The sequence below is a fragment of the Lissotriton helveticus genome, chromosome 4_1, assembly GCF_964261635.1.
Source record: "Lissotriton helveticus chromosome 4_1, aLisHel1.1, whole genome shotgun sequence".
In the NCBI taxonomy this organism is placed as follows: domain Eukaryota; kingdom Metazoa; phylum Chordata; class Amphibia; order Caudata; family Salamandridae; genus Lissotriton; species Lissotriton helveticus.
In genome coordinates this window covers 193,141,210-193,162,848 of record NC_136063.1, presented here as the reverse complement: position 1 = coordinate 193,162,848, position 21,639 = coordinate 193,141,210, and positions in this window count along the sequence as shown.

The window sequence follows — 21,639 nt, the reverse complement described above, 5'->3', positions numbered from 1 at the left end:
GTATGTAGTACTGCGCTCAGGGTTAGCTCAGAGATGATCCTTGGGGAACTCCACATATGAGTTGCTCTTGGCCTTTGTTGTGTAGGGTGGCAGGTTGACTCTGTGTGTTCTACCTGTGAGGAAAGCACAAATCCAGTTGATCCTTGTATGCCTGTATCATCCAGTCTTGTGATCAGGATGGAGTGGAGACAGTGTCAAAGCTGCAAAGAGGTTGAGTAGTGTAAGGGTTGCACTGTTTTCATGGTCTAGGATCATCCTGATGTCATCGATTGCTGTGGTGAGGGCAGTGTCGGTGCTGTGGTTTGGCCAGAAACCTGATTGCGTGTTGTCCAGGAGTTGGATGTATCTGGTAGGTTTGTGGAAGTTTATGTGGTTGTTGAAGTATGTGGAACCAATATTGTGTAGTGTTTTATCTGTGTAGTAGAAGTTTGAAGAGTGCTTATTTGTGGAATGTGAGCCAGTGCAGCTCTTTGTGGTGTAGGTAATGTGAGTGCTGAGCGGGAGGTTGAGGGTGAGTATAGCTGCTGAGTGTATTATGGTCTGGAATCTTCTGGTAAGTTGAGCATTGGATCCAGCATAGAGTGCATTGAAGCAGGCCAGCTTACCCGTGACAAGTGGTCAGAACCCTCATCTTGTTCCCATGCCCTCCTTCCATTGCCACCTGCCTGAACACAGTCTAATGTCACTAACAAGGGGGAAAGGGGAATGGGATAGAGAAGAGACAACTCCTATCTGACCGCTGGACTCCCCCTGACTGGCTTTGTCTTCTGTTTCTCTGTATCTTCTGTAGACTATGCATTTGTCAACGTGAGGAATACCTAAAGCATAAATTATAACAACATTATAATTGACATTCTTAAAGAACAGCAATTCTTTTTAATGTATAAATGAAACTGATATCTCTTTACCTAGCTTTTCAGAGTTATTGCCTCTCTTCTGAGAATGAACTCTTTTAATCTTTTATTTGTCTTTAATATTTGCAAGAGATATACTCAAAAAGAGTTCAAATATCTTTAGCTTTTACGCTTTTCCTTTGCAATTTGATCTTGTTTACTACTTCCTTTCTTGGTTTTGAGACCATAGTCAACTTTATCACTTGCACTTCTTTTATAGTTATTTGATCTATTATGTTTTTATAGAGTCTTTCTGGACAATTTGAATCCTTAAAAGATAATGAAAATGCGAGGAAAGGTTGGAAAGAAAAAATAGGGAAGTCACGCTGAAGGTATTTAAAGGGAAACTGTCAGCACGTTACTATTTATACTGAAGTCTTTGAATGAGTCTTTGCCTTCGCAAGTCTTAAAACAATCCGCTTTCTTTAATCAGGCATTTTCATATTTTAACTTGCACTCTAAGCACTTTTAAAATATACTTAGCTCACCTAGGAAGACATGGCAGCTCTGTGCCCGGGATCCGTAAAGATGATAACAAAACTCATGTGACTCCTCAGAAGCTGTGACATCCTTGAGGAGGAATGGGAGCTGCCGGGTGTCATTCAAAATCTAGCTCCACCCAAAAGACAAAGCCGCTGAAGACTTGGAGTTTCAAAAGTGGCTGTGCTGATTTGTACACTAATCCCTTGAATCACCCTCAGTTATTTCTTCTCGGTAGACCAGGAATTGAGGATGCACAGTATGCACACTCTCCTCTGCCATCCAAGTACAGCCCACATACAAGGATAGAAAGGGAACCCCTCTCATTTCAGTAAACACAGCTTCAAATAAGGAGAATGCAGTTGAGTTGTTTGTCTCCTTCTAAGATCAAATTGAAGTGCGTAGTTTAGAATTCCTTCAATGCTGAACCAGGGTATTACAATGATAAAAAGTACTTTGTAAAGTAAGTAGATCCAATAGCCGTAGATGTTCTTAAGTAGGTTTATTAGTTATAAGTTGGTAGTAAGGAAGGCCCCACTGGGAGCAGCATCCAGCTGCTCACCCTCATCACTCAAACTGACCACACATTCAAACCATCAAACCATGCATACACGAACATTCTAATGACATCACACACACAGGCTGAGCAGCAGGGAAAGAGAAGACCAGAATATAACACATCTCCTCAAAACTAAACCAGTTGTCAGCACTTTACTCCGGGGCTCGATGTTGGCCCCCGATTACAGCAATAAATATTTTCAATCTCTCCAACTTGTTTAAAGTTGCCACCTCACACAAACTGCTGAAAGGTTTCCAGGCATACCAGCCACGCAATGTCCATTACTGGTTCACACTGAGGCTCAGTCTAACTTTGAAATTCCGACGGCCTCGATAATAAATCAGCAATTTTAAAACAAATAGGGCACACAAAGTCCAACGCTCGAAACATACCTTTAAAAAGGATGTCTTCAGTAGGCTGTTGGATGTAACATGACACCGGTGGGGCATCAAAAGCGTTACTTGACTTTTTAAGCTTTTTTTCACAGTTAATTGGCAAACATCTTTGTAGTTCCATGTTTCATGTTTCAAATGTAGTACCTGCATGCGTAGTTCTTTCTCCCTCGTCGCCATTGTTACAATGATAAAAAGTACTTTGTAAAGTAAGTAGATCCAATAGCCGTAGATGTTCTTAAGTAGGTTTATTGGTTATAAGTTGGTAGTAAGGAAGGCCCCACCGGGAGCAGCATCCAGCTGCTCAGCCCCACTCACTCAAACTGACCACACATTCAAACCATGCATACACGAACATTCTAATGACATCACACACACAGGCTGAGCAGCCGGGAAAGAGAAGACCAGAATATAACACAGGGGATTCTAAGAACATGAATAAACCTAATGCCTAACATTCATGAACTAAAATGGTGCCCATCTTGAACTACATTTCCTTTTCACTATCTGACAATGGTTTTCCAATGATTTATCACTGGACATCGTAAACACACCTTGCTTTTCTGACAGACTCCACCCATTCTCCTCCTTTGTCTTACTAAAGTATCAATATTTGCATTCCTGACACTAGTACTTGGGTGACCATTATGCGAGTGTTAGTGGGGATCCATTTGATGATTTTCTTGAGCATGTTGATAGTGTGGAGATGGAGAAGTTCACGTGCCCAGTCATGATGAGTTGGCTGTTACTTACTATTCCGAGGTTCGCATGAAAGGGGTGTGGGTCCACATTTGACAGGCTGACAGCTGATGCCTCAAAGTGAGCTGTCTTTGCCAAAGAATACTATTTTTGTCTTGTCTGTTTTGAGCTTAGACGTAGAGAATGAGCTGGATGTCATCAGTGTAGGTTCTGATGTTGATCGAGTTGGTGGAAATGATGCTGGAAAGCTGGGCCATATAATTGTTGAACATTGTGGGGCTGAGTGAAGTTCCTTGAGGAATTCCACAGTTGAGGTTAACAGCATCTGAGGTGGAGGGGGCCAGCCTGACTGGCTTGGCACGGCCTGTCAGGAATGAGTTAATCTAGAGAAGTGTGGGTCTTTGGATGCCAGCTTCATGGATGTGAGATGGTGTCAAAGCCTGCAGAAAGGTCAAGCAGGATGGGGCTCATGGTGTCACCTCTGTCTATGATCATCGAATGTCGTCCGAGGAATTGATGGGGTCGGTCTGTGTATTGTGGTTGGGCCTGAATCCAGATTCAGTGGTATGGAGGAGGTGGTTGCCTATGAGGTGGGCTTCTAGGCATTTGGTTATCTATTCCATGGCTTTTGCTGAGTAGGAATCATTGAGATAGACCAGTTAGGGTAGCATCTTCAGGTCTGCTGAGGGTTTATTGATTGGGAGGAATACTGCGACATGTTACCAGGCATCCAGGTAGGTGTTGGTGAGATGATTGAGCTGTTCAGGATCGAGGTGGGGCTGTGTTGATGGGGTCAAGTAGATACAGTCCTCAATAGTGTTTGTACTCACAATTAATCAAGTGTTTGCCACTCAGTGATGGACAGAAAGTACTGGATGTCCTTGGACATGTGCTTTGTACTAATTGACACTCTTCGGCAAGACGCAACCCGTTAGTTTGGGATGTTTTGCAAGCTGCTTTCAGTATCTATGGTTCTGTATTACTCTAAGCACATAGGTTCATCCCTAGGGTAAGTCAACCCAACATCCTTTAGGAAATGTAAACAATCTCAGAGTACATTGCCTGCACCAGTTCTTCAACCATTCTGGAAGATGCAATTGTAAATAATGTTCATACTCACAATTAATGACGAGTTTGCCTCTCAGTGTTGGCACAACATGTGCTAAATATCATTGGGCTCATTTTTCATGCTAAGTGGCACTTATTGACAAGGGGCAAACCATTGACTTGGGAGTCCTTGTTAAGCCAATTTCGGTATACCAGATACAGTACCATTCTAAGCACAAAGGTGCATTCCCAGGCTTCTCAATTCAACTGCCGTTCAAAAATGTAAGAAATGGGGGAGGGGAGCACACTGCCTGCACCACTTCTCCCAGTGCATTCAGGTAGATGCAGTTCTATATTAAGCGCATACAAATACAATGAATCCAAATATTCAAGTGTTTGGCACCTGGTTGGATCTCTTTCAGCAGGTCTTTTGTGATAATCAACACTAATTGGCAAGAGGCAATCCATTGGTGTGGGAGTGTTTAACAACCCGCTTTCCCTATATGAGATTCTTTGGTATTCAGGGTTCATCAACCTTTCATCCTTTTGGGAATTTAAACCACCAGGAGGGGAGTACACTGCCTGTACCAATTCTTCCAACACATTCATGTAGATGTAGATGTAGTGATCAACAGTGTTCATATTTACATTTACATTTAATCAAGTGTTTCCTATCCAATTTGGTTATTCTTGTACATGTGCTTCATGCTATCTATATGTGTGTGTACTTGGGTGTATGAGTGGGTGTGTGAGTACCTCTGTGGGTCTGTGAGTGGTTCTCTGGGTCTTTGAGTGGGTGTGTGAGTGGCTGTATGAGTGTGTATGTGTGAATATTTGTCTGGGTCTCCGGGCAGTGTGTGTGAAGCTGTATGGTTGTGTGAGTGTTTTTCTAGGTTTCTGAGTGGGTGTGTGAGTGACTGTATGGGTGTGGGAGTGGTTGTGTGGTGTTATCTTATGTTATGTCATGTTATGTTAATTACATTTCTTAAGTGCAACGGTTATCCATGGGTGTCCTGGCGCTGAGCACTGGCTGTCAGGTTACTGAGGTGTGAGGTGACTACATGGTGAATAGCCACGTTTTTAGCCCCTTCCTATAGGTGAGGAGCTCTGTGGCATTTCTAAGGTGGAATGGGAGATCGTTCCAGGCCTTAGCGGCACATGTAATAAAGCTCCTACCACCCCAGTTCACTTTTTTGCCTGAGGGAACAACTACTCTTTTTTCTCCCAGGGAGCGAGGGTCCTTCTGGGGACATACCAATGGAACCACTATATGATGGTGAGTGAGTGGGTGTGTGAGTGCATGACTGACTGGGTGCATGGGTTTGCAAGTGAGTGTGTGAGTGGTTTTCTGGGTCCCTGAGTGGAATGTGAGTGGCCGTTCAGGTGTGTGAGTGTGTGTGTGAGGGGTTGAGTGGGTATGTGAATGGGTGTGTGAGTGCCTTTCTGGGCCTGTGAGTGGAAGTGGGAGTGGTTTTCTGGGTCTGTGAGTGGGTATGTGAGTGGCTTTATGGGAGTGTGAGCAGTAGGTGTTGTGTAAGTGAGTGTGTGACTGGCTGTGTGGGTCGGTGAGGGGGTGTGTTACTGGTTTTGTGAGTGGGGTGAGTGAGTGGATGGACAGGTGTGTGAGGATGTATGTGAGCGGTTACATGGGTATGTGAGTGGGTATGTTAGTGGTGTTCCGGGTCTTTGAGTGGGTGTGTGAGTAGCTATTTGGATGTGTGAATGGGTGTGTGAGAGGTTGTGTGGATGTGTAATGGGTGTGTGAGTGAGTATGTGACTGGATCTGTGAGTGGGTGTATTTTTGTAATTGCTGGGTGTGTGAGTGCCTGTATGAGTCTGTGAGTGGGTATGTGAGTGGCTGTATGGGTGTGTGAGTGGTTGTGTGGGTGTATGACATGCTGTGTGGGTCGTGAGTGAGTGTGGTTTTGTGGGTCTCTGAGTGGGTGAGTGAGTGGCTGTGCAGGTGTGTGAGTAGGTGTGTGAGTGGTTGCTTGGGTAAGTGAGTGGGTGTGTGAGTGGCTATCTGGAAGTGTGAGGGGTAGTGTGGGTGTTGAAGTTGGTGTGTGAGTGAGGATATGATGGGGTCTATGAGTGAGTGTATTGTTTTGTTTGGGACCTGGATCTGTGGATTAACCCCGGATTCACATGGGACTGCACTGAATGCTGGGGTGGTTCTGCTATCCTCACGCACCCAAAAACAACTTTTTGGGATGATTTCTTGCCCCTGATGGGTCCCTCAAAGACTCCTCCATTAGTACCATGGGGTCAAGATACATCTATCTTGACCCCTTATATCCTATTTATACTTTATCCCAGGTTGTGGCCAGCCAATCACGGCTTTGCTTAATAACTCCAAAACTTCTGAACAGATTTACACTAAATTACAAAAAGCACCCTTTCTGGCTAAGATCTAGCTTTCTGCCAAAGTTGGTGTAATTCCATTCAACGGTTAGGACTGTAGTCAATACTAAAATCCCTACGGGAAGATGCAGGGGAAAAAATGTGTTACGGGACAGCAGCTGATTTAAGCGGCAAAGTAGTTTTGGAAATCTTGTGAAGATTCGTCAAACGGGGCCAAAGTTATTACCAGAACAAATATCGCTTTTCCTATAGAAACTAGGTCCTAACTATAACTACCTACAGGAGACTGCCAATAGGTAATCTATCTATCTATCTATCTATCTATCTATCTATCTATCTATCTATCTATCTATCTATCTATCTATCTATCTATCTATCTATCTATCTATCTATCTATCTAGCAAAACATCTCCTTCACATCGCAATTTGTGGTATATGTCATCGAATGTAATTGTGCCATGAAATATATAGGAAGCACAACATGCATGATCAAGAAACGTGTGCTGGAACATATCCGAGCTGTAAAAAATGGTAATATGGCATATGCAACTGCAAAACATCTCGCTCAGTGTCAAAAGGGGAACTGGAAAGCAATGTCATATTATGGAATATACATGATCCCTCCGGGAGAAAGAGGAGGAGATCGAACCAAAAAATTGTGTCAAATTGAATCCAAGTACATCATACGTCTCAGAACTAAGTTCCCCAGAGGAATCAACCTTGATGAGGAACTTTATGTACATCTTGGATGAAGCCTATGAACTGATAGCAATTAAAGAATTGATAACTGTGAGAAATTGGAACATGTGGGCACTAAACCTAAAACTATGAACACACTAGGAACTGCTGAATGAACAATGTAGTGGGTACTATACCCAATCACAAGACATTCATTAAAGACAAGATGTCAGAATAAAAGCGTGTTCACAAATTAGAAAAATGATCAATATAAACTGGGGTAACTGAAATTAACGTAACGTAGATTATCTACATCTGTGACACATGATGCCAATATCTATCACCCAAGAATAAACCTTGCATACAAATGTCCTTTTGTAAATATGTATAAAATTGATTTGTAAAGTTCACACCACAAATCCCATAATGCAACATTGCAGCAGAGATGGGTATTTAATGTGAAAGTGAAAAGGGACTCACTAACCGTGATTAAGGCCATCCAGGCTGAAACGCGTTGGTTGAGTGGAGCTGTGGATTAATAAAACCACTAAGTAACCTACTTTGGAGTGCTGCGCAATTTGTTTTTGCTGGAATCGAGTTTAAGGATCAGGATCCTACCCCAGCGGCCAGCACCCGCTGTTGAGCGCTGAGACACCTATCTGGATCACATTGTCGATATATATGTATATATATATATATATATATACATATATGTGTGTGTGTGTGTTGTACACTTTAACACTTAAAGTGGAGCAAAATGTATGCAAAAAAGAAGCACAGAACTCTGGGTAGTTCACAAATTTAGGTGGAGAGCTACTCCTGTATTAAGCACCCCACAACACCAGCGACACTCTGAAGTTGCTCACCTCAAATGTCTGTTTTTCTAGGAAAGTTTACAAGTATATGATTAGCACAGTGCCAACCATGCCTAGCAGTAAGACTATTTGTTGGTTTGCTGGCTGTGATATTTTTTAGATTGATGTTTAAAACTCAGTATTCCATTAGTATGCCCGGTAGAGCTTATAGAAACCTGCACTTGATGCAGCTTTTCAATTGTACTACTTCGAAACGTTGTGAACAGGACAAAAACATAAAAATACATTCAAGGAGAGATGTATATCTACGCATGTAGTTAATGAGGTTCTAAAAATAAATGTGGGAAAAACTTTCACAATGTCATGCACTACTAGAAAAAATACACCAGACTGTAAAACCTTTGTGAACAACACAAAGATAGCCACGACCAAAACTTTTTCTTATTTAGGTATTATTTTTAATAACAGGGGTACATGGACATCAGCAATTACCTCTCGGAACCTGGCCTTTTCTCGTACGATAGGTGCTGTCAAACAATTTGCCAAAAGACTGGGCGGGAAACCTGTAGATATATTACTCAAGATCTATGCAGCTAAATGTGTGTCCACTGCTGTATATGGGGCTGGCATCTGGGGATTGGCAGATTGCACCCAAATACAAACAGTGGAAAACGCTTTCTTGAGGTACCTTTTATCAGTCCCTCGTTCCACATCTACAACCATATGCCATAACGAACTTGACAGAGCTCATATCATTGATTTGATAAAGATAGCGCCAGTCATGCTGTGGTTTAAGATCTGGACATGTGAGGACACAACTTTCAACAGGGAAGTAATCCAAGACTGCCTAAACCAATCCGCTTCGAGCAAGCAGCCATGGTTAGCCTATGTTAAAAAATTCTTGAATTCTATTGGTCAACCAGATCTCTATCTAAATCCCACATCATGCTCACGAATAACGAAAAAAGCTTTAAAAGTGGCATGCCTTGACTTACTGGAGGAGAGGAGATGTTATTTAGATGGGAATAAGTCTACTATTGTAGCCCATCGACGTATCCTCCACGGCGTGGGCCTTCATTCTTATCTGGCGCCAATCTATTCGTCCTATCATAGAATGCTCCTGACACGAATGAGGACTGAGTCTTTTTATAGGTTAACAACGTTTCCCGTTCCGAATGATTGGTCTGTTAATTTGATAAAATGCCCGTGCGATGACTCATCCACCCAGTCAAACATACATTGCATTTTTTTCTGCAAGTATTATCAGTGGGGTAGAAAAAGATACTTGCTACCACTGTTAAAGACATTGGGTTTGAGAAATTGCAAAGCTGCACTGTTCAGACTGTATTTGCTGCAAGATGAACTCACCATTGTGACGGCGATAAAATTTTTGACTTTCGCCGTAAAATGTAGAGGGACCATGTGTAATGATTAAGATTCCGAGGATAATAAGAGTATTATCTTGTGCATAATCACATCATATAATACACATTAATCTAAATGAAACATGTATCCCAGGACACCGTATGAATTTTATGATCTTTTTAATGAATTTTACAACTTTTCTATGAATTTTAAGGATTTTTATATGCTTTGCCGACATGATATGACTACTTTGGTAATGAGTTTTTAATGAGAAAGCAACTCAGTGTGTTCATGTTTGTATTTTGCATTTATGTCTGCTTTTATGGTTTTTTGTCAAAATACCGAATAAAGCTATCTTTGAATTGAATTGAATATCACCCAAGAATAAACCTTGCATACAAATGTCCTTTTGTAAATATGTATAAAATTGATTTGTAAAGTTCACACCACAAATCCCATAATGCAACATTGCAGCAGAGATGGGTATTTAATGTGAAAGTGAAAAGGGACTCACTAACCGTGATTAAGGCCATCCAGGCTGAAACGCGTTGGTTGAGTGGAGCTGTGGATTAATAAAACCACTAAGTAACCTACTTTGGAGTGCTGCGCAATTTGTTTTTGCTGGAATCGAGTTTAAGGATCAGGATCCTACCCCAGCGGCCAGCACCCGCTGTTGAGCGCTGAGACACCTATCTGGATCACATTGTCGATATATATATATATATATATATATATATATATATATATATATATATATATATATACATACATATATGTGTGTGTGTGTATATATATATGTATATATATATATATATATATATATATATATATATATATATATATATTACCTACTGGCGGTCGCCAGTAGGTATATATAGTTAGGATTTTTTCTCTATGGGTTTTTTGAAAATTCTATGTCTAATAACTTTGCCGTTTGTGGACGGAATTGGCTGAAATTTTCAGGAAAATGGCACATTTTGTTTCTGAGCAGCCTTTGAAAATTTGGGGGGGGTTCGTCAAGGGGGGGCCGAGAAAAAAGGGGGGTCCCAAAACGCGTTTTTCCCATGTTAATTTCCATAGGGCGGTTGGCCTCACTTTTAGCCCGAACGGCTGAATGGATTTGCACGAAACTTGGCAAAATTGTAGGGACTGGTAGCCCGATGTGCCTTTTGTAGGTCTCAATATATGTGCTCCAGTGGATTTTGAGAAATTAACGTTTAAAAAAAGATATATATCTGTAAGCGCGGACCAGGCAGCGGTCTGGTTCGCGGACTTTTCGCGCAACGGAGCTTTGTGAAGCGAAGCTGATTGGTTCTCCGGCGTCTGTCAACATTCCAAACAGTCCGTAGCGGCCGCCATCTTGTCTCTCGGTAGGATCGAGAGACAAGAGGAGGCGAAAGCGAAGGGGCAAATGACCATAAGGGGGAATAGTAGATCCTCGCTGACCCCCTAGGTTTGATGTGGAGGTTTTAAAAGGGCCCCGCGGGGCAAAAAAAATAATAATAATAATAATCGAACGGCTGAATGGATTTGCACGAAACTTGGCAAAATTGTAGGGACTGGTAGCCCGATGTGCCTTTGCTAGGTCTCAATATATGTGCTCCAGTGGATTTTGAGAAATTAACGTTCAAAAAAAGATATATATCTGTAACAGCGCTCCGCTTCGCGTACTTTTCGCGTTACGGAGGTTTGCGAAGCTGATTGGTTTTTCGGCGTCTGTAAACATTCCAAACAGTCCGTAGCGGCCGCCATCTTGTCTCTCGGTAGGATCGAGAGACAAGAGGAGGCCAAAGCGAAGGGGCAAATGACCATAAGGGGGCATAGTAGATTGTCCCTGACCCCCTAGGTTTGATGTGGAGGCTTTGAAAGGTTCTCGCAGGGCAAAAAAATATATACCGTTTTTTTAGTTTTTTTGCGTGGAGTGCGCTCGGTTCGCGAACCGGGAAGCGTTCTGGGGAGCGTACTTTCTTGAAAATTAGTGAAAAAAGTTAGAGTACAATAATAATTGTGAGTGATCAGATGTAGGGTAGCTCTGAGAAGAGCTTTTGGGTTTATGGTACATTTAGGTACTTATAAGTAGGTACCAATGCACATTCTTAAATTCAGAGTGAAAACTCTGTTGCCCTCATCTGAGAAGTGAACTCCATCTCCTCTGTAGATATCTTGCATGTAGTAACGCAAGTTATTGTTGTACAGGGAGCCCATTCCATGGTCTCTCATGTAAGCTGAAACAGATTTGTTTACATGCTTCCTCGATTTCTCAATTTGTGGACAAAATTGGTTCGACCACCTCCATTTCTGTCTTTGGCATATATTTGAATATACCAAGGCAGTCTGAGGAAAAAGTGCCATCAATTGCTCAAAGGTGTCCTTTAAAAGCATTTCCAGACCTACCCCAGTCAAAGTGCCCAAATCATTACCTCCACAGTGCACAATTAACAGGTCAGGTTTTGGCAAATGCATAAAGGTTTTCACCAATGGTATCAATTGGTGACATTTTAATCCTCTGTGGCCAAACCACTTAATTTCCACATCTTGTAAATTGAGGTTAGGTAAATTCCTGTTTTCAGCGTACCTTTGAGCCCAATAGATGTAGCTATGTCCAACAATCCAGACAGAAAACATGGCGAGAGAAGGTTCTCCTGCAGTCAGATGAAGTGTGGCAATGAAATGGCAGTTGAAAAAATGAGAGTGTAAAATGAAAAAAACTGAGGAGTTTCTGTGTTAATGAAGCAGTAAGAGTGATTGGTGGATTTTGATTGCTGAAAACAGAAAGTTAGTGTGCATGGATGACTTCGTTGAAAGATGTATTTTGAGTGGCGAAGAAAAAATCATTAAATGAAAGAATGCTTTGGATATGCAGGTGCACTGAGAGTTCAGAGTTCAATTGCAACATTGTTGTGTGAGAGGTCTTGCAAGAGGTGGTTGCTATGCAGAAAAAGCAGAGAGGGGGCAGAGGGGGGAAGGGTTTTGCTTTGAAAAAAAGTGAGGGAAGAGTTTTGATTGGGTGACATGAGAGATCTGTGTGAGGAATTACAGCATTTCTGTGCTTTTGATAGCTGCAGACTCTGGAGTGCATACCTTTTGCTCTGCTGAAGACAAATTGGTGTGTTTCTGAGACTGTTTTGAAACTCAAAGTACTTGCTAAGGTGAGAAAAAATTTCTTTAATTTAGATAGAAAATAGTGTGCTTTAAGGAGAAAATTATGAAGAAAGTTGTGTTTTTCAAATGTTGCTTTGTCTCAAGTGTTTCACAAATAGATTTTGTTTGTTTGAGAAATTGTAATTGGAGAAAATGTGAAGTATTAGTACTGACAGGGCTTTTATGTGCATAGGAGCTGTGGAGTGTTTTCAAATTATGACTTGTAAATCGTTTTTGAGAAAAAGCAATGGTTTTAATATTGATGAGAAGGACATAATGGTGTCTGCTTCTTTATAAGGTAATTGAGAGTCTTTCCCATTTCAATGTAAGAAGTTTGTCTGTGGAGCAAATTGCTTGTAAATATGCTCCCACCTGTGCATGGCAAATTTAGATTTTGAATGTTTCCGTTACATAGGCATGTTAAAGGTGACTGAAACATGCTGCAAAGGCAATCAAAAAATGCTTTTATGTGTCTTAAGGACATTTTAAGTCATTTCCCCATGTGCAGTGTTTTCAAATTATGAGTTGAAAATCGTTTTTGAGGTAAAGGAATGTTTTCAAAATTTATGTGCGCCATATGACCCCAAATTTTTTTTTCAGGGGTGCAGCAGGGTGTTCTTGAGATACCCCTGCACCGTCGGAAAAATTCGTAATTTGCGATGAGGTAATTGCTAATCGCAAATTGCACCTTCATTCCTATGGGCCTCCTGCTGCATGGAAATGAATGGGTAATCTTGCTGAAATGCAAAGTCGAATCTGTATTTAAAAGGGTCTGCACCTCTGTACGGGTGTTCGCTATGTGAAGCACGAAAGTTTCACGGGCCGAACTCAAGGCCACCTCTCTCTGAGACAAAAGAGCTCTTATTCTTGCCATGCTGTTGAAATGTGCTCCCAAGGTTGGTATTTGTGGCCAGATTGAAAACTCCCTATGTTCATGTGTGGGAGGAAATAGAACATTTCTGCAGCAAATAACCCGTTCATTTACTGTTACGATAAAATGAATACTTTTAATTAACCCAGAACAATCTTCATTATTGAGCATCAAATAACTACCATTTTCCAAGAACTTGAACGTGGGGATGATAGCAGGAACTGGCGTGCCTTGCAACACGCAAGCCATATTTGGTCGGTGTTTGTTGCATGAACCGTGTAACTGTCTGTGCCTACACATTAGTGAATGATCTGGCGTCTCAGTGCATTCCTCTCCATTCAGATAAAGTTCTTGATCATCTTTGAAAATCTGTATGTGTATGGAAGCGACCAGACTTGATGAAGAAAACCACTACCTAAAGGTTAATAACGACCTATTGGTATATATTTCATACAATTTGAAAACTTATATAAAGCAAAAGGCAGCGTTATTAAACCGTGGATAAGGCACGTTGCCAAAGCAGTCAACCTTTTGGATTTATACTGGAAATGTTAAAGGAAGAATTACGGAGTAGGGCCTGTAAATCTTTAATAGACAACGAGTAAAATTACTCCAACCATCGTATTCCTCTAACTCCGGGATAGTAGGGGTGTTTAATTTTTTAGAAGTAGCCAATCCAAAGCATTTGGTCTGGGAAATTGTTTCATTCACAAACAACATATGTTTTGGGATGAGACATGCACGGTGGAAAGCCTCAGTGCCTTGTACCTGCCAGGTTCGTGAACCCCAAACTGATGTAGATCCTGGATATTTTTACTCTGTATTACGTTAGCATGGTCTCATTACTGGTTTAAACGCCATTTTTCCTTTTTTGTAACTTCTGCACACGACACTTAGTTGTTGCTTTAGCTTTCAGCCTACCTGCGTCAAGATCTATGCCTGCTTCAAGCAGGCGCAGGGTTTTGATGTAGCTTTGTCCTATCTGATTGTAAATGCGGCACACCGTGGGTGGCAGAGCAGCGGTGCACGTTAACTGGTGCATCCCTGGGGATGTGCTAGTTAATATAAATCTGCCCCTTTACATTTAATTATGTGCAGGGGACACAGAGTAGGTGAGGTTTATCCAAGGTTAAGAAGAGATGAGTCCTGTTCAGTGAAAAATTGAAGATAGGCTTCAGTATATTATATACTTAAGTAGTGTGTTAAGTTTTTGATGACTGTTATTAATTTACTGTTGGGTAATAGTGGTTAATAACATTTTTTATTATATTTTACCACAGATTCAACTGCACATTATTTCAAGATTTTAGGATGCCTAGCAAAGAAAGAGTAAGAAAGGCTGGAAAACGTCAAAGACAGCAGGAGCATGGAATATTGCAGCAGTCCTCTAACAAAAAGATTTGTCAAGTCACCAAGAAAGCACCGGGTAAGAGTCGAAAAACAGTCATAAGAAATATGTGTAGTAAAAAAAATATTACTACAGAAAATGTTTCACTCCAGAAAAGGAGACCGAATTCAAATGGTAAGGAAAGGCCAATGAGAAATGTTACTGCTAGAGTAAGAGATAACTCTATGCATGAAAGTAGAAGGAAACAACAGTTTAGGGATATTCGTAAACGAATGTTCCGCAACAGGATAATTGGGAATTTGTTAAAAAATATTAAGAAAGGTCAGCAGAAAGTGGTTTTTTATAAGAGAAAAAAAATAGTTGAGAAAGTTATTGATCAGGCCTTTGAAATTAAACGTAAGTTATTTATTTTGACAATCAATAGAATTAGGAAGCTAAACAAGGTAATTTATGATTTCAAAAGAAATAGTAGATGGAAGAGAATAGTTAATCGTAGTAATTTTTGTGAAGTTTTTTCTGGAGAATGGATGCATAGTTCAAGCTCTGAGGCATTTTTTAATGAGGAGAGTTATTTCCAGGATAATGATTTGGTGCATGCAGTTGACACCAGTGGTCGAGCTTATGAAGTGAAAGATGGTTGTCCAGTTGAAAAAGAAAAACTTGTGAGAACAGAGATAGAAGAGGTGTTAGGTAATGAGGTTTTAGGGAGACGTCCTAAGGGTCCTGTGTACACCTGGAAGTGTAGTAGTATTTGCAGTGTACGACAGGATTCCATCAATTTGCTTTGTGATTTTATACGGTCATTTAGTAAGAAAAGTTTGAAGCAGAAAATGAAGTTGTTGCAAGAATTAGATCCTTGCAGAGTGAGAGAAGTGATAGGTTTGCATGGTCATTCACTGGCTTGTCTTTCCAGGAGAGTATGCCAGAGTGTTTTTCATCATTTCAGGATGCTAGCAGTGCATCATAATAAAGTGAGGAAATTAGTTAGAATGTTGTATTATGCTAAGAGTCCAGCAATTATGCTAAAACAATTATGCGCTGCTCTTTTGCATGGTTCTGAAATAGATGTGAAAAATATATGTGAAGAAATTGAGTTTTGTTACTTTGGAAGTAAAGAGGAGAATGTTGAAATTGACCAAGAAGAAGAGAGTAATGTGGAAGATAGTGTACAGGTTTCCAGTACAGATAATTTCCAGAGGGAAATTGCGACGTTTGAGGTGAAATCAAGTGAGAGGCCAAATTTCACTTGTGTGTGTTGTCGACGCACTTATTATAAGAATCAGACTAAGTTAGTGGATTTATATGGAAAAAGTGAAAGGGAAAATAATAGTGAATGGAAGGATTTTACAACATACTTGATGGTAGAAAATTGTTTTGATTTGGGATTGGATCAACGTGTGTGTACTTATTGTTGTAACAAATTAAATCAAAACCAGATGCCTGCTAGAGCAGTTCATAATAATCTGGAATTGGTTGAAATTCCTTCTGAATTGAAGGATTTAAATACTTATGAATCTATTTTGATTCAAAGTATCCATCCCTTTCAGGCTATTGTAAGAATGGAGCCAAAGACAGGGAAATTGCCTCCATCAGATTTACAGAGAGGATTAAAGGGAAGAGTTGTTTATTTGCCTCTAGATTTGAAGAAAAACATTAACACAATTGGAGTAGAAAAAGTGGAAGAGGAACCTCTGGTTATCTTAGTTAATGGGGTTCCGACAAAGAATAAGAAAATATGGCAAGATTTAGTAGATGTTAGGAAAGTCAAAAGGGCAACATTGTATTTGAAAAAATATAATAAATACTATAAAAATGTATATGTTGCAGAAGAGGAAGTAAGTGAGGAAGAGGATAGCGATTTGTGTGCTGGTCAAATTGAGAAAGTAGAACCCTGTACTAGTGAAGAAATATATGAACATTATAGTGTTCATCCTTTGCATTCCAAGGAAGTCATGGGGAATGCTATTGAGTTGTTTCAAATGAAACAAGCGAAAGGGAGTCCCATTAGTGTTTGGGAGGAAAGTTTGGAAGCTCGGTGTTTCCCACAGCTTTTTCCAACAGGTCAGGGAGGAAGATATGATGAGCGACCTCATCAAATTCCTGCTTCTGAATACCGGACTTTGCGATTGTATGCAGGAGATCCTAGGTTTCGACAATGCATTCCTTATTTGTTTCATCTCCTGTTTGAAAGCGATCTGTCTGGACTGTCATATGCAGTGAACCACATCTTGAAAAGTGGTATACACATGCAAAACATCTCGGCAAGTGACTTTATGGATAAAGTCAATGTCCAAGACAGTATTTTGGATTCTCACCTGATTAATCTCATGGCGTGTCAGCGTGGTACTAATGAGTACTGGTACCGTCGTCATGGTGATTTAAAATGTATGCTGAGGAACTTAGGAACTCCCACATGGTTCCTCACTTTGAGCTGTGCTGAGTATGGCTGGGAAGACTTACTTGAATTTCTACGAGAGGCAAATGCTAACGTAGAAAACATCGAATTCAAGACACCCGGAGAACTGTGCTCTTTGGATCCAGTCAATGTATGTAGGTACTTCAATCATAGATTTGAAGGTATGATGTCTTTCATCATGAATAAGAAGAATCCACCTCTTGGAGAGGTGTTGGATTTCTTCTGGAGGAAGGAGTACCAAGCAAGAGGTGCTCCTCATATACATATGTTGCTGTGGATCAAGGATGCACCTAAATTTGGAACGGATGCAGACGACTCAGTGATGAGTTTCATAGAACAGTATTCTACGTGTGCTGTTCCAAACGCAAAGGAGAAAAAAAGCCTAAGAGAAAAAGTTCTACGTTTCCAAAGCCATCGATGTGGAAAGTACTGTCGTCGTAAATTCCGGAACAAAGACAAGTTCTACACCAAATGTCGTTTCGGCTTTCCACGATCGGTGATTTCTAAAGGAAGAGTGAACAGTTTGATGTCTTCGCTGCGACATAATGTGATGAAGAAATCACCTAAAAACACATACAATTTGAAGAGGAACGAAGAGTCTAAGTACATCAACGACTACAACCCGGTGATTTTGTCCATGTGGAATGCTAACATGGATATACAGTTTGTGGCTGATAACTGTATGGCTGTGGCTAGGTATGTGACATCTTACATCACCAAAAAAGAGAAGACAGAATTGAAGGATATGTGGGAGGACATTTCCCATGAAAAGAGCCTCAGCAAGAAGTTGTACAGTTTCAGTCTGAAGATGTTGTCGCATCGAGAAATCGGAGCTTACGAATGTTCTGACCGGTTGTCTTCAGCAAGTCTCTATGCCAAGTCCAGGAGTATCGTTTGGGCGAGTGTTGGTCTTGCTGCAACGCGTAATCGAGTTCTGAAACCTGTGCGGGAAATTGAGTATTTGGCGGAAAAGGAGCCAAACAGTACCGACATTTTGAAGAGCAACATGTTGGATACATATTATCCAAATCGAAGCAGTCACCTCGAGAATGTTTGTCTGTATGAGGTTCTGCAAAATTACATATTCAAGAGGAACATCAAAGAAGATACTGAGAAAGGAGTGTATGCTGTAATAGGAAGTGAGGGATGTCTGGTCAAGCAAAGAAAATGCCACTTGATAAACCATCGAAAATTGAGTGGCGAATCTCCTGAAAAAAAGGAGTTTTTCTATTTAGCACTTTTGCAACTTTTTAAGCCTTGGCGTGCAGAAGAGGAACTGCTTGGAGATTTCCTCTGTTACGAAGACTCTTTCAATGCTGCCAAGGAGACCATAGAATGTCCTGCTTTTCCCAAATATGTAGAAATGTTGAATGTGGAAATTGAGCAGGAAGCAACGATTGCAGCCGAGATTGCCAGAGACAGTTCTCAGGACAGTCAGAGTTCTGCTTCATTGAGTCAGGATCCACTAGGAGGACCTCTTATCGAAAATGAAGCTGCCACTGCTATGAATGAAGTGGAAAGAGCCATGGCACATGCTCAGGAGGATGCGGTTAACTTAGAAGAGTTGGAAAGACAACTCAACGTTGAGCAGAGGAAAATATATGACGAACTTACCATGCAAATTGATCATGGATTAAGTCATGATAAGAAAGAGTGCTCATGTACGTCGTTGAAGCCTGTCCGACTGTACGTGAGTGGAGAAGCGGGAACTGGAAAAAGTTTCCTTATTAAAGCAATTTCATGTTATTTGCAGGAAAGGACAGAGTCATCGCTGTCTTGTGTTGTCACCGCTCCAACTGGACTGGCAGCACATAACATTAAAGGGATTACTTTACATCGTTTACTGATGCTGCCAGTGGAGCATGACAACAAATTAGAATATCACAAGCTATCTGGAGATGCTTGTTTTGAAGTTTCAAGAGTCTTGAGGAAAATGAAACTTCTTATCATTGACGAAGTAAGCATGGTTTCCAATGTTATGCTTGCCTTTGTGCATTTGAGAATGCAAGAAGTTCTCAAAACAGAGTATGATGTGTTATTTGGTGGCAAACACATCATTGTTTTTGGAGATCTTCTGCAGCTGACACCAGTGAAAGGGCAACCTGTGTTCAAAATGCTCACGCATGAAGATACCAGGAAGTGCTTAGGGAGTATTGGCAACGTCAATATATGGTTAAACTTCAATTATGCTGAACTGCATGAAAATATGCGTCAGGCAAAGGATGAAGTTTACAAGACTATTCTACAAGATGTTAGAATTGGAAAAGTGACCGAGCATGGGAAAGAAGCTTTACATGCACGATTACTGACAAATTTATATCCAGACGAAGATGTTGTGCCTGAGAATATTTTTCAGAAAGTTACTGAGAAAAAATCTGGAATATGTTTGATGCCAACTCTTGCAGAATGTGCCAAATTCAACAACAAAATGTTGCATTTAGAAAAGCAAGAGATTGTGAAATTGGAAGCTATTGACAGAGTAGAGCATATGGGATCAACAATTATTTTGTCTGAGAATCTGAAAACAAAATTGGATTCATTAGAGAAGAGTATATCTAAAACTGCGGGTTTTGAAAAGACTCTGAATGTGTGCTTGAACTGCCGTATAATTTTAAGAAGGAATTTACATGTTGAAAGAGGTCTGGTAAATGGATCAATGGGTAATGTTGTTGATTTTGTGAAATACAGAAATAGAGATGGAATTGAATTTTTAAAAATTAAATTTGATGGCATTGAGGAAGTACAGCTAATTGCTCGTTGTTCTGCTAGATTTTTGCTTGTAAAAGACTTATATGTTTGTCGTAAGCAGTTTCCTGTTTGCTTGGCATATGCGGTGACAATCCATAAATCGCAAGGTTTAAGTGTAGACTGTGCATTGGTGAATATTGGCAGTTCTGTGTTCAAGGAGGGTATGGCATATGTGGCATTGTCACGAGTTAGGACTTTATCGGGATTGTACTTGATTGAGTGTGATGTCACAAACATTTGTGCGGATCTAGATTGTGTTAAGGAATACAATAGGTTGAGAAGAGAGTATGCGCCACATTTGCCTCAGTATCCTTTGTTTGAGAAACGTGTGGTAGGCCGGAAACGAAGAAATGTGACCAATACTGGGGAGGTTGTAGCAAAAAGACGAAAAGTTGATGAACCTGAAATTATAAGCAGAAACAAAAAGGATTCTGTTGAAGATGTTGTTGGTTTTCAATTTGAAAACAGTTCTGGTGTCAACTGCTATGCTAATGTAGTGGTTAATGTTGTCTTTTCTCTAGAAACTTTAAAAGAACAGATTGTGGTCAATTCGGATCAAAGATTTTGCAGTTTGTTAAATTCTGTGTTAGAGAAATGTAGCACTGATAGAACAAACATAGAAAGTGTGTCTGAAATTCGAAATCTGTTAGACAGATGTTCAGGCCAAACACAATTCTCTCAAAATAGTCAGCAAGATTGTCAGGAGTTTTTAATGTATATGCTTGATGTATTGCATGATGAAGGTGTAGATGTAGATCACCTGTTTGGGCTTTCTTATCAATGGCAGCATGACTGCGAGAACTGTAGGGTATCAGCTACTACTAGTGTAGACTCAGAAAGATTTATATATTTAACTTTGCCAGACAGTAAATCAGTCTCTTTTAATAAGCTAGTAAAAGCAGCTGATCACAACATGGAGTGTAGCCAATGTAAATCTGAAATGATGTCCACTTTATTTATACGAACATATGGCCAGTATGTCATTTTAATGTTCCAACGATGTAGGCCTGATGGAACAAAATTGACAACTTTAATTAAAAATTTTGTGGCTTCACAGTTGTCAATATCAGGAAGGACTTTTGTAACTGTAGCAATTATATATCATGATGGTCCTTCAATAACATCAGGACATTATACAGCTTATTTAAAGTGTAGAAATGGCTGGTCATTCTGCAATGATTCTGTTTTAATTTTCAAAAAAAAATTGCCATATGACCTTAAAAACTCTTACCTGGTGTTTTTAAAACCAAAATTTTAGGGAAAGAATCTCGGGATGTGCTCTGAGGAATTTCAAGAAGTTCTTATGGCTCCTACACTATTTGGCCTTGAGGATAAGTGTAGTACAGAGACATAACTTTTTACCATAACACTGGACGTTATTGAGAAATACGTGCACTTTGAATGAGTTCAGAAAAACTATTTCTTTTTATAAGCTAATTGAAGCAGCGAATCAAAACATGGAGTAGAGGGAATGTAAGTCTGCAATGCTGTCTACTGTTTTACATTGCTTTGTGATTAAAAGTGATGTAGAGAATTAAATAATTGTACTAGTCATAAAGGTAGTGTAAGTCTGCTTCATAGTAAGCAGTATCAGTGTGATAGGAAATGTAGAACATGATTGAGCAAGAAGGGGAAGATATTACTAGTCCAGGATTGTGTAAATGATCTTCAACATTTTAATTCTGAAAGTTGCGGAAATGCGAAAAGACGGGATTGGCTTACAAGAAATCCAAGAGTTATACATGGCTCTGACACGATTTGGCCTTGTGGAATCGTGTGGTAGAGAGCGAGAAGTCATTTATTGTATGTAACATGTTTTTGAAAAC